Genomic DNA, 13,734 nt, shown 5'->3' with positions numbered 1-13,734 from the left:
ATACTAAGTACATTATGTGGGTATTCACCTCAAAGATATCAGGGTAAGTAGAGAGGAAACTTCTAAAAATAGGAGATTCTCCTTTCTACTTCAATGTCTAGAAATATTTTTGTTGCGATTTCCTGTTAGAGGCGACTGATACAATACTTCATACAAGGTTACTCATGAAACACACTGACGTTTAAAAATCACTGTGCTAGACCAGTGCAGCACTGCAATTTTTTTCAACATAAGATTAAATTGCAAAATAAATGAATTACTTGAAGTGGCATGGCCCTCATTTTCCCACCCTTCTCTTGAAAATTGCTTATTAATGTGAAAAAAGGAGTCAGAAAATAGCCTGTTTTACCTTATGCATAGTATTTTGGGGGCTTCTGCACCCACAGAGCTGGGCTAACTGCTCATTTAGATTGTGTTGGTAGGCTGGTACAATGACCTTTACGACCTGTATCTCAAGGCTATTATTAATTGCTAAGTAACCTGGAAAAGCCAAACAAATTTGTTTCCATTGAAAGGATCTCTATCTGTGTCTGAGAATTTGTTCTGTACCAAACAAACCTCATTAACTGTGTCCATTTTTGACAAAGAACCCGGAATTAGAGGGACTGGTGACCTTTCTTTGTCCTTAAGGTACAAATTTCAAGGCAGTTACATATGAATAAATGAGATTTTTTTTACCAGGAAAAATATAATTGTATGTTATATAAAAAACTGAATATATTAATTTTCATCTTTACATTTTATGTTATATAAAAAAATAAATATTTTGTCTATAATTATTCTTGTAAGTCTTTAAGATAATTTAAAATAACCAAGGGACTGCCACTAAAAGGATAATTACTGATATTCATGTATATATTTGTGATTGCTCAGAAAACTACTGTACTTACCTTTGGAATGACATAAATTTATAGAGCACAAACTTCTTTGTAGATACACACACACACACACACACACACATATACGCACACATGTATGTATATATATATGTGTGTATATATATATACACATATATATACACATATATATACACATATATACAAAAAAGTTTGTGCTCTATAAATGATTCAATGAATATGAAGAGATCTCACCTCAGAAAGAAAAAAGGCCCAATACAATGAACACATACACGAACAGGTGAGCTACAAAGAAGAACATAGGACTTGACACAAAATCAAAACCGTGAATTATTTGAAGTAGTAAAAACGGTCCATCTTCAGGATAGGGAAACGTAAAATATAAACAGTGTGTACTTGGGGAGGTTGACAAGGAAAGCTAAATCTGTGAGACGTGTAAAAGAATTTCAGTTTCCAGTATACATAGAAAACACACAATAAACTCAGAAGGAACTGGGAAGCCCTAAAAATAAATCCAAGAAACTTGACAAAACACTAGAAAAGTTAATCTGGGATAATCTCCAAATAGAAAACAATTAATTTAATAAATTCATACAATTAATCAATCTTTCATTCCTGATTTACGGTCATACTTGAGAATAGACAGATATACTACACACCACAGTTATGTCAAAGAGTGTCTGTAAAAAGACCAAGTAGGAAGAATTGAATAAATCATTTATCCTTGATATATAAGTTTTTGTTACATCACTAGGGATGAAGCTATGGCTCAGTGTAAAGGATGTAATAAAAATTATGATCTCATTAAAGATTAAATGATGGAAACCATTCTAACTAGGATTACCCACAAAATTATAAAACTGTCTATTTTTTATACAGGGATTTTTAAATCTAGTACCTTTAAAATAGTTTTTTCCCCCCCAAATAATTTCAGGTTGTTTTTATTTCAGGTGTGCCATTTTATTTCTAATCCCACCCCCCCAAAAAAATCCTGCGATATATATGGGTTAGGTGTTACTAATCATCCTATTTTACAAATATGAAAACACATAAAGAGATAAAATGACCTACTCTGAATGAAACATTAGTTAATGACAGAAATGGAATCAGAATCCTTAGGTTTGTAGAGTCTCTAACTCCCGACCAAACTATAATCATCCTGATACAAGACATACTATGCAGAAGATCGTGCTTATTGACCTAACCATGCATATTTTCTTTTATCTTCTGATTCTGTTTCCTACCATATAGTGAAAGAAACTGGGGTAATTCCTAGAACCTCCTGTATCACTTTTCATACATCAAAAGCATTTTGTGATATTGGTATAACAATAAAGTTAAAAGTCACTGAAAAATGTGTGATGCCCTGAGGTGTCATTTCAGAATCTGCGCTGTCAATCATCCACTACGATTGCCTCCAAGTGGCTATCATCATTCTTATCATCATTAGAATATGTAAATATTTTATTATCATTACAAATAACAATAGCAAAATATATTCAAACGTAAGGCATATCCTTTTTGTCTCTGTTACGTGGCTATTACATTCTACAATATATTACAGCCGTACGCATGCGTCCACTTCCTGCACTCTGTCTACTGAGCGCTGAGGTCCTGAAGGCTTATCTATTGATGTGCCCCTCCCAAAGTAGTCGGCCTGTATCTGCCAGAAACTAGGTGCCAGTATCCCTTTTAACTATTTCTCAACCAACTACATTTCATCACCTGTGATGGTTTAGTGAGGAGAGGGAAGAAGCCACAGTGAGGAGCCTCTCTGGGAAAGAAGGGGGAAACCAGGACTCTGGCTCTTGGCCTGGGGCAGTGGTTCTCAGACTGTGGTCCCTGGAACAGCAGCACCTGGGGGTCGCTAGAAATGCACATTCTCAGGTCCCACAGCGGGCGGATTCAATCAGAAATTCTGGGGGGTGGAACCCTGAGACAATCACCTGCTTGCTCAGGTTTGAGAAGCACTAGATTACGCCAATGAAAACTGTCAGCTCTGTGGAGGGATTGAGATGCTTCTGTTCTATTCACTAGTGTGACATCATGAAGGGGTGCAATTACATTCAGTTAATAATCTTGATAGACTATCACCATATTAACTAAAGCACCATGGAGGACTATGAAGAGATGGGATATGCACATCACAATGCTTTCAGAGAAGTCATAATTTTGCCAGAGAAATACAAAAAATTATATGCAAATTGTTTTAAAAGCATAAATGCCCCAAATTTCAGAGGGAACTGAGAACAATATTACACAATTTCTCAAACAAAGACAAAATGCCATCATCTGCACTATCTTTAAAAAAACATAATTCTAAGAGAATGGATTTCAACAATTCTTTAGAGACCTCCCTCTGTTTTGATGGCAAAGTCAGTCATGTGTTTCTGTTGCAAGAAGCCTTCAAAATAAAAATAGCTGAATAGCGGTAGTTTCTGCTGTGGCATATTATGACATAAAAGCATTTTAGTTCAATTTACTGAATGTACTTACATGTTGTCTCTAATAATGGCTCCAATATATGCATATTAATTTAGCCAAATAACAAGAAAATAAAAGTGAAAAGAGATGGCTAAGTCTAAAATATAAGTCAAAATACTAACCACAAATAAAACCAATTATATGCCTGGACTTGGTGTGTGACACCCACAAATATTTTGAGACTGGTAAAACTTTAGAACAGATTATCTGGAAGTCACTGAGTCCCAAAACATTTGCATTAGAAACAGAAGCTTCACTTTAAGTCCGTCGGACCATATAAACCACTTATTTTATCCACCTGGTCACCTTGGCCCTGGAACTCTGGGACAGGTGCCACAAATTTCACAAATTTCTGTTTCCGACTAACAGAAAATACAGCTTCAAATTAAGCATTCTGTAGCACATCATCAATATTCAAGCACTCAGGTTGTTCCTGAACTTCAAACCTTACTCTGAAACCTGGAGATGAGACTTTGACATTTTACAAACATTTAGAAAACTCCTCTCATAATAAACAAACAAACTTTTCAGTTACTTAAAAAAAAACCTTAAAAATCCTTTGTTTGGTGCAGTATAAGTCAATTTCTCTTCAAAATAGCTAAGCTGCTTTAAGAGTTAATATCATAAAGAAAATCGACACTCATTTGTTTATTCAGTCTGTCATAAGACTGTTTAAAATATTAAACGAAATAAAGATGTGGAAAGCTCAGTCCCCGCGCCTTCAGGTAGCTTGCAAATGAAATAGCTGATAACTAAGTGGACTGTAGACAGAAGAAGTCTACAAAGAAATAAGCGCGCAGTTCTTCAGTTCAGAGAGCTCACTTCCAATTAGAGGGATCAGAAAAGTCTTCGTGTATGTGGAGACACTGGGGTGGGACAAGGAGCAGGTTTTCACTTAAGGAGAGAGCTGGGTTCCTAGCTTCACTTAAGGAGAGAGCTCCTCCCACAGAGGAGGGTGTAATGGAATGAAGCTGGGTTACTCACAGAAACTCTCCCTCTCTGGTAAGCTTGGTCCATCAACAGCAAAGAGGGGGAATGCACTTTAGAGTAGAAGAAAGGTTTCCTAACCAAAGGTGAATGGGCTCCCTATGGGGAATGCCAGAAAAGCTGTTCTCTATAGAGATTTTGAGAGTGAAAAAGTAAAAAAAAAAAAAAAAGGATAATGGTTGATGTTATAAAATTACAATACCATGACTTCACTCTGATCATAAAAAGGGATCATCCAATTGCTCCATTATTTAATTTTCCTACTTTGCATGATTTTAGAAAGCAATAAGGCTCTATTCAAACATCATTCATGAAAATCAAATTTTTTCTTCTTCAGGCTCTTCTGAATAAACTTAGTTGAAAAGAATTTTTTTGTATAGTACTCTTCCTAAAAATATGCACATAATTCATGTTAAAATTATTTTCTTTTTAAGAGTCTGGATACTTTCTTCCGTAAAAGGAAGTACATTTTTATATGACATGTATGATGTCAAATAATTGAGAGTCCCATTGAGCTAACACAGTAATAGGCATAATAACACATATGTACATCGTGCATTATTTTCAGGAGCTCCAAGTGCTTCACAGACATTAATCCACCCTCAAGACATTACACTGAGGTTGGAAAGGGCAGGTATTATGAACAAGGGTCCTGTTCTTCTTTGTGAAATGAAATGACGTTACATACAGGTGGTGACTCTGAGACACAGCGTGCAGGCTCCCTGCATAAAGGTAAACCAAGGCACATCATACTCTGGCCTCTCCTTTGTGTGTCTTTGCAGCGATTCATCTGTGCAGGATGAGGCTCAAACTACGGAAGTTTCATTTTGGGGTAGGGCTCAGAGTTGAGGTACCTACATTTTCCACTTCATAGGAAAAGAACTGCAAGAGCTTATTTACTTGGTGTTTCCTCAAAAATCACACCTTGTCTCTCACTTAAAAGGAGTTGACTCCATTGTAAAGCAAAACTAATTGCTGCTGCTTTTGCATGCAATCCACTCAGCACAGACCAGGGACATCTCCAAACAGATCCTGAGGCTGTCACAAAGCAAGACGATACCCGAGGATGAGGCCAACATATTTTAAAGCAGTATATCCCATGCAACTTCACAAAATTATCTAATGCATTTTAGAAAACGATGTATTGACCAACTGTCTCACAATCAATCTTAGAAATCACTTCCATATGAATGCCAAACAGAATCCCATCCTATTTACTGTTGGGCAGGATAGGAAAAGGTTACAAAATAGTAGTAGAAAGAACAGAGAGAGACAGAAACAAACTGGAGTGATTTTCTTTCTTCATTCTGTCCCATGTCACTCCTGAGAGAGGAAATAGGTTAGAAAGGAAACAAGAAGGAAAAAGCTGAAAAGCATTACAAAGGGGTTAATAAAAAGCCATTAAAAAAAACAAGTAATGCTTTATTAATTCACTGCTTTTGCAGTATGATACTACTGCATACCTTTCCTCTTTATCACAAAATTTGTTTATTATGTATATATAAACTCTAGGAATTCCCATTGTACAATAATATTTTAACTAAGATACATGTTAACAGTTTTCCTAATGATCCATGTTTTTAAGTATTAGACTATTTAAGAATATAATGCAAGTATTCATTTAGAGTTTGCTTTATTCTTATGCTAAGAAGATACTCTGAAATATAATTCCTATATTTCTAGGAACTCTAAGTCATCTTTTGCTATGAAACTCCTAAAAGGAAAGAGATAAGAGATTACATCGATCAGATTTGTATTTCAGAAGAATCACTCAGGCAGCAGTAGGAAGGATAGATGAGGAACGAGAACAGAGAACTAAGAAAAGAAATGATAGGTTTGGGGAAATAATTATTTTATACATAAGCATGCTTAGCTTGAGGTGTCTGTGGATGTCCAAGTGACAATGTTAGCTGGCATTTGAATAGATGGTTATAATAATCACAAGAAAAGTTCTGGGATAGAGAATACTCAAATTGGTGAATCATTCGAATACAATTGGTAGCAGAAATCACAGAAGTGGAAGAGATTGCCCATAGCATATAGACTGAAAAAGCAAGTGCATTAAGGAGAGAACACTGATATTTAGGTCCGGCAAATAAAAGAGAGTACACAAAGGAAATGGTGACAAAATCATTTTCTAAGTAGAAACCAGGAGAGAGTGATGTCTGAGAATTCAAGCTACAAGAGAGATTAGACAAGAAAATGATCAACACTGTCATATGCTTCAGAGGCCAGAGAAGATGAAGGCCGAACAGTCCACTGGAATTATAATTTTTTTTTTTAGTACTATTTACATTTTCTCCATACTGTTTCACAATAACTTAAACAGACCTTCAAGTATGACGAAAAATAGTTTATTAGTAACATATCCCGTACCTGAATCTGATTTCCACTATATATCTCAATCGGCAAGATTAAAAGTAGCATTGCCAGTCCTTATCGCAGAATTTAAAAGGGGAGAAAAGGAACTCCCTTTCATCTATCACGTATCACGACATCAGCTAGGCCAAGTGAGAGCTAAGAACTTCTAAACCTCCATTCCGCCAAGTTGGACAACCACAGGCTAAGTCCACGAAACCACATATTTCAGTCCTGGCTTTTAAGTTAGTAACCATTTAAACCTACACTCGGGCATTTTTAAAAAAAAAAACTGTCAGATTGAGAGAGAGAGAGAGAGAGAGAGAGAGAGAGAGAGAGAGAGAGAGAGAGAGAGAGAGAGAGAGAGAGACTTGAAATTCAGCAAGCTTTTTTCTGTTTAAAAAAAGAAGTTTACAGAAGTCACGGTTTATTGACTTATTTGGTGTCTCCTATTGAAGATTCATACGTGAAATATCTTTTAGAATCAGTGTTAGGAAAAGCTGTTTATTGGCACACGCAGTGATGTTTTCTCCACTTGACAATGGACGCCCTTAACTATCCACGTCCCCTGATCCATCACACCATTAGTGTTAACAGTCTGTATTTTCCTTCACTGTGGTCCTTATTTCCCTTACCCTTTTCTTATCTATCTTTTCCTAAACTGCTTGAAATTCATTGTGTAAAGAGTTAAATTTGAAAAAAAATTAATATACAGGTGAAGTAATTATACCCAGTGTAATAAGATTTTTCCTTCTATTAATTCTATCTTGGAAATGAAGCTTTTTCCCTGCCTCCTTTTTACATACTTTGCTTTTAAAACGTTTTGAAATAGCAAATTGTTAAAGGTAGTGCATTGCTAAAAATACCGTAAGTGAAAAGGCTGTGATCAAACGGTTGATATCATTCTATATTTTAAAGTGATTATATGGACTATGGCATTAATTTCTAATTATGGATGTTACAGACTGTTTGTAAAGCAAAGAACATTCACTGTATTTTAAGTTAGACACTCTAGTATGTTATCATCTAAATTCCACCAAATTAATTGCTATACTTATTGTATCTTCATATCCAAAATGATTCCACAGACAAAAGTCACGTTGTAGTTAACATTACAGACCAATGTGGCTCTTGAAAACTAAAATGTGATTTTCTTTACGTCTTAGGGAGCCCTTACTAAAAGAGCCTGTCGTCTAGATACAATTAGATAAAGCCAAACTGAGATCGTTTAGTTGGCTGACATCAGAATATTATATTTTTAAATGAGGTTTATTGAAATGTTATCTTTAAGTAATCGTATTTATTCTCCCTATTTACACACTATCTCTGTGCTCTACTTACGTCCTTGAAATCGGGAACGGGGACACCACAGTATGAAAAAGTGGCCTGGCTGCTGGAGTTCATAAATTTTGTTCAGCTTTGGATGAGTTCAAAGAATTGCCATGTAAGAAAAGCCTTACAGAGGGAATTTATCTGATTATGGCAGTAATAATTACCCAGCTGTTTATTGCAGATAGAGAAATAATTCATGCAGGCAATAGGCCATGGTGGCAATGACACTGTGCATTTAGTAAATATGCAAACTGTTCACTTCTAATTAACCAAGCTAGAGGATGCCCTTATTAAACGTATAAACTAAAAGTGCCTTCCTGACAAGTGATGAATTGTTACATCACACAAACTCTTGCCACAGAATTATTGCAGTGAACTTGGGGCTTAACTTCATTAAGAGATCTTGTGGGATAGTTAAATGAGGATGGACAGCATAACGAGGCTTCCCTGACAGCCAATGATATCTCAGAGCTTCATGGAACTGCACCTTTCCTTCCGCCCTGCCTAACTGGTCAGATTCTCGACAGATAGATAGATTGTGAAAGTGTGAAGTTCATTTGAGTGCAAATAATAAAAATAAATGAAATAACATGACAGCCCATTGACGGAGGCTACCTGACAGTTTACCTACCAAATGAATCTACAAAACAGCCAGTTTCCTAGGATGCAAATATCATTCATGTATCAAAAGTGGAAAATCTATCACTCTTTAACATAAAATGATTTGTTGAATAAAAATAAATAGTCTTATTGACTGGCAGTATAATATCTTTCAAAAAGTACATGAATGGGTTTTATAAAAGAAAATTAGTATAATACAGAAATTACTCTTAATATTGACTCTGACTGAGTTTCATTTAAGTTCACCACATAATTAGAAATAGTTCATTGTCTATATTCCTTTGCTTAGCCTTACTTTAAGATAACTATTCATTCTTTACCAAACATCCATACAGGTATTTCTATCCCGGTTAAGGATCTTATGGAAAATACCACTTAGACGGAAGCCCTAAACCTAACAAAGCAAAACTAAAATATTTCTAGCTAAACTGTAGAATGGGTAATAATGCCGACTTCACAGGACTGTTGTGAATTGAAGGTTATAATGAGAGCTTAGCACAATACTTGGTATACAGTAAGTGTTCAATGCATATTAACAATTTATAAAGTGCTTCTGTGAAAATAGCTCTATTTGATTAAAAGATTAATTCCTTGTATTTTCAATGGGAGGTTCACTCTGAGATTTGTTAAGACTCTACATTTGTTCTTTTATCTACATCACACAGCCTCTGAGAATATAAAATGTGTGAATTGGCATTTTGGGCAATATCAGAATATTATTGTAAATGTTTGCTTAATTACAAACTTATTGTAAAACATGAAATGATATATAAAAGTATTATGTATTCTAAGAGAATCAGACTTTGCCACTATTGAAAGTCTAATATAGTACTTCCAAATTTATTATATAACCTAATTAATGAATATTTATGTTCTACGAAAGAATACATGACCCCATCTTCAAAAAAAATTATGCATTCATATCGTTATATACAGCTTTTTTTGGTTTTTTGTTTGTTTGTTTGTTTGTTTTTTATTGGGGAAGGGGAACAGGACTTTATTGGGGAACAGTGTGTACTTCCAGGCCTTTTTTCCAAGTCAAGTTGTTGTCCTTTCAATCTTAGTTGTGGAGGGTGCCATTCAGCTTCAAGTTGTTGTCCTTTCAGTCTTAGTTGTGGAGGTCGCAGCTCAGCTCCAGGTCCAGTTGCCGTTGCTAGTTGCAGGGGGCACAGCCCACCATCCCTTGCGGGAGTCGAAAGCGGCAACGTTGTGGTTGAGAGGATACACTCCAACCAACTGAGCCACCCGGGAGCTCAGCGGCAGCTCCAGCTCAAGGTGCCGTGTTCAATTTTAGTTGTAGGAGGCACTGCCCACCACCCCCTGTGGGAGTCGAGGAATTGAACTGGCAACCCTGTGGTTGAGAGCCCACTGGCCCATGTGGGAATCGAACCGGCAGCCTTCGGAGTTAGGAGCATGGAGCTCTAACCGCCTGAGCCACCAGGCCGGCCTACAGTTTTTTAAATGAACACTTTATGTCAAGAACTGCAACCAAAGATATCAATATTATTATGAAGATAAAACTTCCATATCTTAATGAGAGAATATTATAATCAAGCATCAAAATAAAACTTTTATTAAGAAAGGAGCCATGTTTATGAATAATCCCCCCCCAAAAAAAAGCTTTATAAATGCAATACAACTTAGACTCCACACTTTGAAGAAAGGTTAAGATTAAAAAAAGTAAAGAAATGACACTCATTTTTAAGGAAAGCATAACAATAATCGCTAATATTGAGTTCTTACTAAAATAATTAGGTGTGGATTTCTAGTAAGATCGTAAATGTGTGCTCTTTTGACTCCACTTCCTTTCTCCAATCAGCCAAACGAACAAAAAGGACAAAAATATGGGGAAAGACAAGGAACATTCACAACGCCCATCATAAATTAGAAATTGAATGGACGAAGAGCATCTGTCATATTCAATTAAATTTCAACCACAAACATAGGGTATTTTCCTTATTCACAGAGTCTGTGCAGTATGAGGAAAATAACTGAGTAAGTCTGAAGAACCTAATAAGAACGGCAGACAAGTGGGATGAAGGCTGGGGGCAGTGGGGATGCAGGCCTGAAGGAAGAAGAGAGTGTCCAAGGGAGGTGAGGACAGAGTAACCTGTGCCCTGACCTCTAAACTCCAGGCCAAACCCTTGGAAGCCGAGAGAAATGGTGAGCAAATTGAGAGGGAGTCCGAAGACAGGGGAGTGTTTCCTATGATCTGCTGGGATCCTGGGGGGCACCCTTCGTGCAAGGCAGCCCAGGACAATAAGAAAAACGGCCAGGATGGTAAAGAGGATTAAACATTGTAGTCAGGGAGAGAGGGTTTGCTTCGCACTCGCAAGTTTTCCTTGGCTCCTGAATCACATACAAGATCAGAGGAGTTTGTGTACAACCTTTTCGGGACAATAAAGATCTAAGTGGAGAGCCAGGGGTCGAGAGATGATGCAGAGTCTGGTGAGCTACGAGGAACCACCAGACCTAAATCAAGCTGAGACCTGAGGTCTGAGACCAGTTACATCAAATGCGAGTCTTAGTGCCAGCGGCTCGCAGATCTAGACATATGCTGCCAACCACTGGGCTGCAGGCAGCAGCCACTGTTACCAAAGCACGTCAGGGCTGCCTCTTCACTACCAGGGCCACGGTGGAACATAGGCCCCTTCCATACACAGAAAACATCGCAGAGACGAGGAGGAAGAACTTCATTTTCAAAACAAATGATGAAAAAGACTGACTTGTTTTAAAAGGTTATTTACTCCATTGGGCCAAATTGGACAGGTTATTTCATTCCTTGCCCTCTCCCATCCCAAGGCTGGCATGGAATGAAGATTTCATAGAGCATATTCAAGTCAAAGGAATGAAGAGTCGTTGTGTGCCACTGTACAGTCGGCAGATGTTCTTTCATATAGGCAGGAGCAGCTTTGAGTTTATCCTTACATCTCTGAGGTCTCATCTTCTCCTGTACCTTGGCCAGGAGATTATTTACAATGTTGATAAAGCCCTTTGATGCTTAGATGTCGTCACGAGGATGGTTGGTCTGAAATACTTAGCCATTATCAGACAAGATAACATCCTTAATCTGATCTTTGTCTTGGGCATACCTGTCAGGGCCTGGGGTAGATCTCCAGCTAAGGGCCTAAACCTCACAACCACTGCTTATAACCACATCAGTTTGGGGTAGGGAAATGGGATTTTCAAGGCCACGAGGTTCCAATATGACTCTCCTTAAGAATACACACATCCCTTAGCAAAGCACTATTACCTCCCATCTCTGCTGGCAGATTGGCTACTTCCAGTCCAAATCCAAGTTCATCTAATATTTCTCGCAGAAATCTGCTGAAAGAGGTAAAGAGGAGGCCACCTATTCCAATGTCCTGAAATGGACCTACTCGTTTCACTGGTGTTGAAGCCTCGGTGTGAATGATGTGTAACATGTGGAAGGACAGGTGGGATCTGAGGACACGTTTTACACTACACAATAATGGTTTCCAATCTGACACCACATTGCCTCCAGGAGTCAAATTCTCGTTTGAAGTACTGTTCCTTTTAATACTTAACTCCATTGGCCATGACCAAGTCGCTCGGAACCTTCACTGCAAGGAAGTCTAAGAAAGTGAGTTTTCAGTTTTCCAGCTCCAAGGCAGAGAAGGCAATCTACTAGAACTTTGCAATGGGTTTTCAGTGAGCCTCGTTATGCTATATGCCACAACTGAAATACGTAGGACTGATACAACTTGCAATGATATAAAGGCACAAAGAGGCAGAGGGTTATATCTTTTTTTTTCCTAAAAAAAGACTGAGATCTGAAAAACCTCCAGATCCACACTGCTAAGGTCTGTGACCTCACCCAATTTCTTAAATCCTGAGTTTAGTTTTTCATCTTTAAAAAGAGGAATACACATCCCCAAAGAGATAACATGTAAGGTGTCGCACACATAACAGGTGCTTAAGAAATATGACTTACTGTGAGCTGGCCATTGTTCACAAGGTCTAAATCTGCCCATACAAATTTTTAGCTTGGGAATTAATTATGACATTTCTGATTACTACACACCAGATGGATCTTTCTCTTGTTGTTACCATGTCTCCCCAAAAATAAGACCTAGCCAGACAATCAGCTCTACTGCGTCTTTTGGAGCAAAAAGTAATATGAGACCCGGTCTTATATAAGACCCAGTCTTATATTATAGTAAAATAAGTCTGGGTCTCATGTTAATTTTTGCTCCTAAAGACGCAGTAGAGCTGATTGTCCGGATAGGTCTTATTTTCGGGGAAACACAGTACATACCAGAAATGCATAGGTATGCTATACGAACAGCCAGAAATTTTTGCTGAATCCGTAATTAAAGTACTTTTATGTTTGCACCATTTAAGCAACTACTGGGTTCTAATGCTTTTTATCTACACTGTGCACATGTCTAGAGAAAGTTATTACTATCAAGAATGTATTCTATATCAGTAGATGAAGAGCCCAGATTTTCTTGTTTACTTTCATATTTTCCCACTTAATATTAATTTTGACTTGAAAACAGAGTTGGCGAAGTTCTGAAGAACCCGTATGTGACACCACAGGAAGGGCAAACCAACCCTGCTCTCTGAATTTTCACTCTAGTAGTTACTGCTTTGAGTTTTGGGGGCTGCACATGTCACCAGTCAGAAAGGACATGCTGATTTCCTTCATGTTTCTATTTCTTTGCTAATAAAAGCACAACTGGAAACAAGCTGCCAACATAGCTTAATGTATTAAGAGTTTTCATGTCCGGAGAACTAGAAATCTATTTTAGCTCTGCGTTTCCCTGATATAAAATGTTACCTGAGCCCAGTGCTCTTCAGTTTTGTCATTAGCCTAATGCACTTGTTGACTATGTATGATTTTTCTGCCATAGAAAGATTACTTAAAGCATCCAATGGTTGTCATAGTGAGGCTCCCAGATAACCAGTTATAAAGATGAGAGATTATGCGCACATCTTTTGAACTGAATTTCCTAGAAACTAGACGCATATTCATAAAAATCACTCAAAGTCTTTTTGATTTATTCTTGAGAACAAATGCAAATTAACAGATTACAGAGATAGCATTTAACACAAATATTGATATAAATAT

At 37.3% G+C, this 13,734-nt stretch overlaps 1 protein-coding gene across 3 annotated transcripts in view; it reads right to left on the bottom strand.

The window, feature by feature from the left end:
• Positions 1–13,734, bottom strand: part of SPATA17 (spermatogenesis associated 17) — a 173,148-nt gene that overhangs the window by 131,025 nt on the left and 28,389 nt on the right. The gene's annotated exons all lie outside the window — the stretch shown is intronic.

The sequence above is a fragment of the Rhinolophus ferrumequinum genome, chromosome 27 (genome assembly GCF_004115265.2).
Source record: "Rhinolophus ferrumequinum isolate MPI-CBG mRhiFer1 chromosome 27, mRhiFer1_v1.p, whole genome shotgun sequence".
NCBI lineage: Eukaryota > Metazoa > Chordata > Mammalia > Chiroptera > Rhinolophidae > Rhinolophus > Rhinolophus ferrumequinum.
Note: the sequence above shows the minus strand (reverse complement) of the source record. Positions and strands in the feature narration are given on the sequence as shown.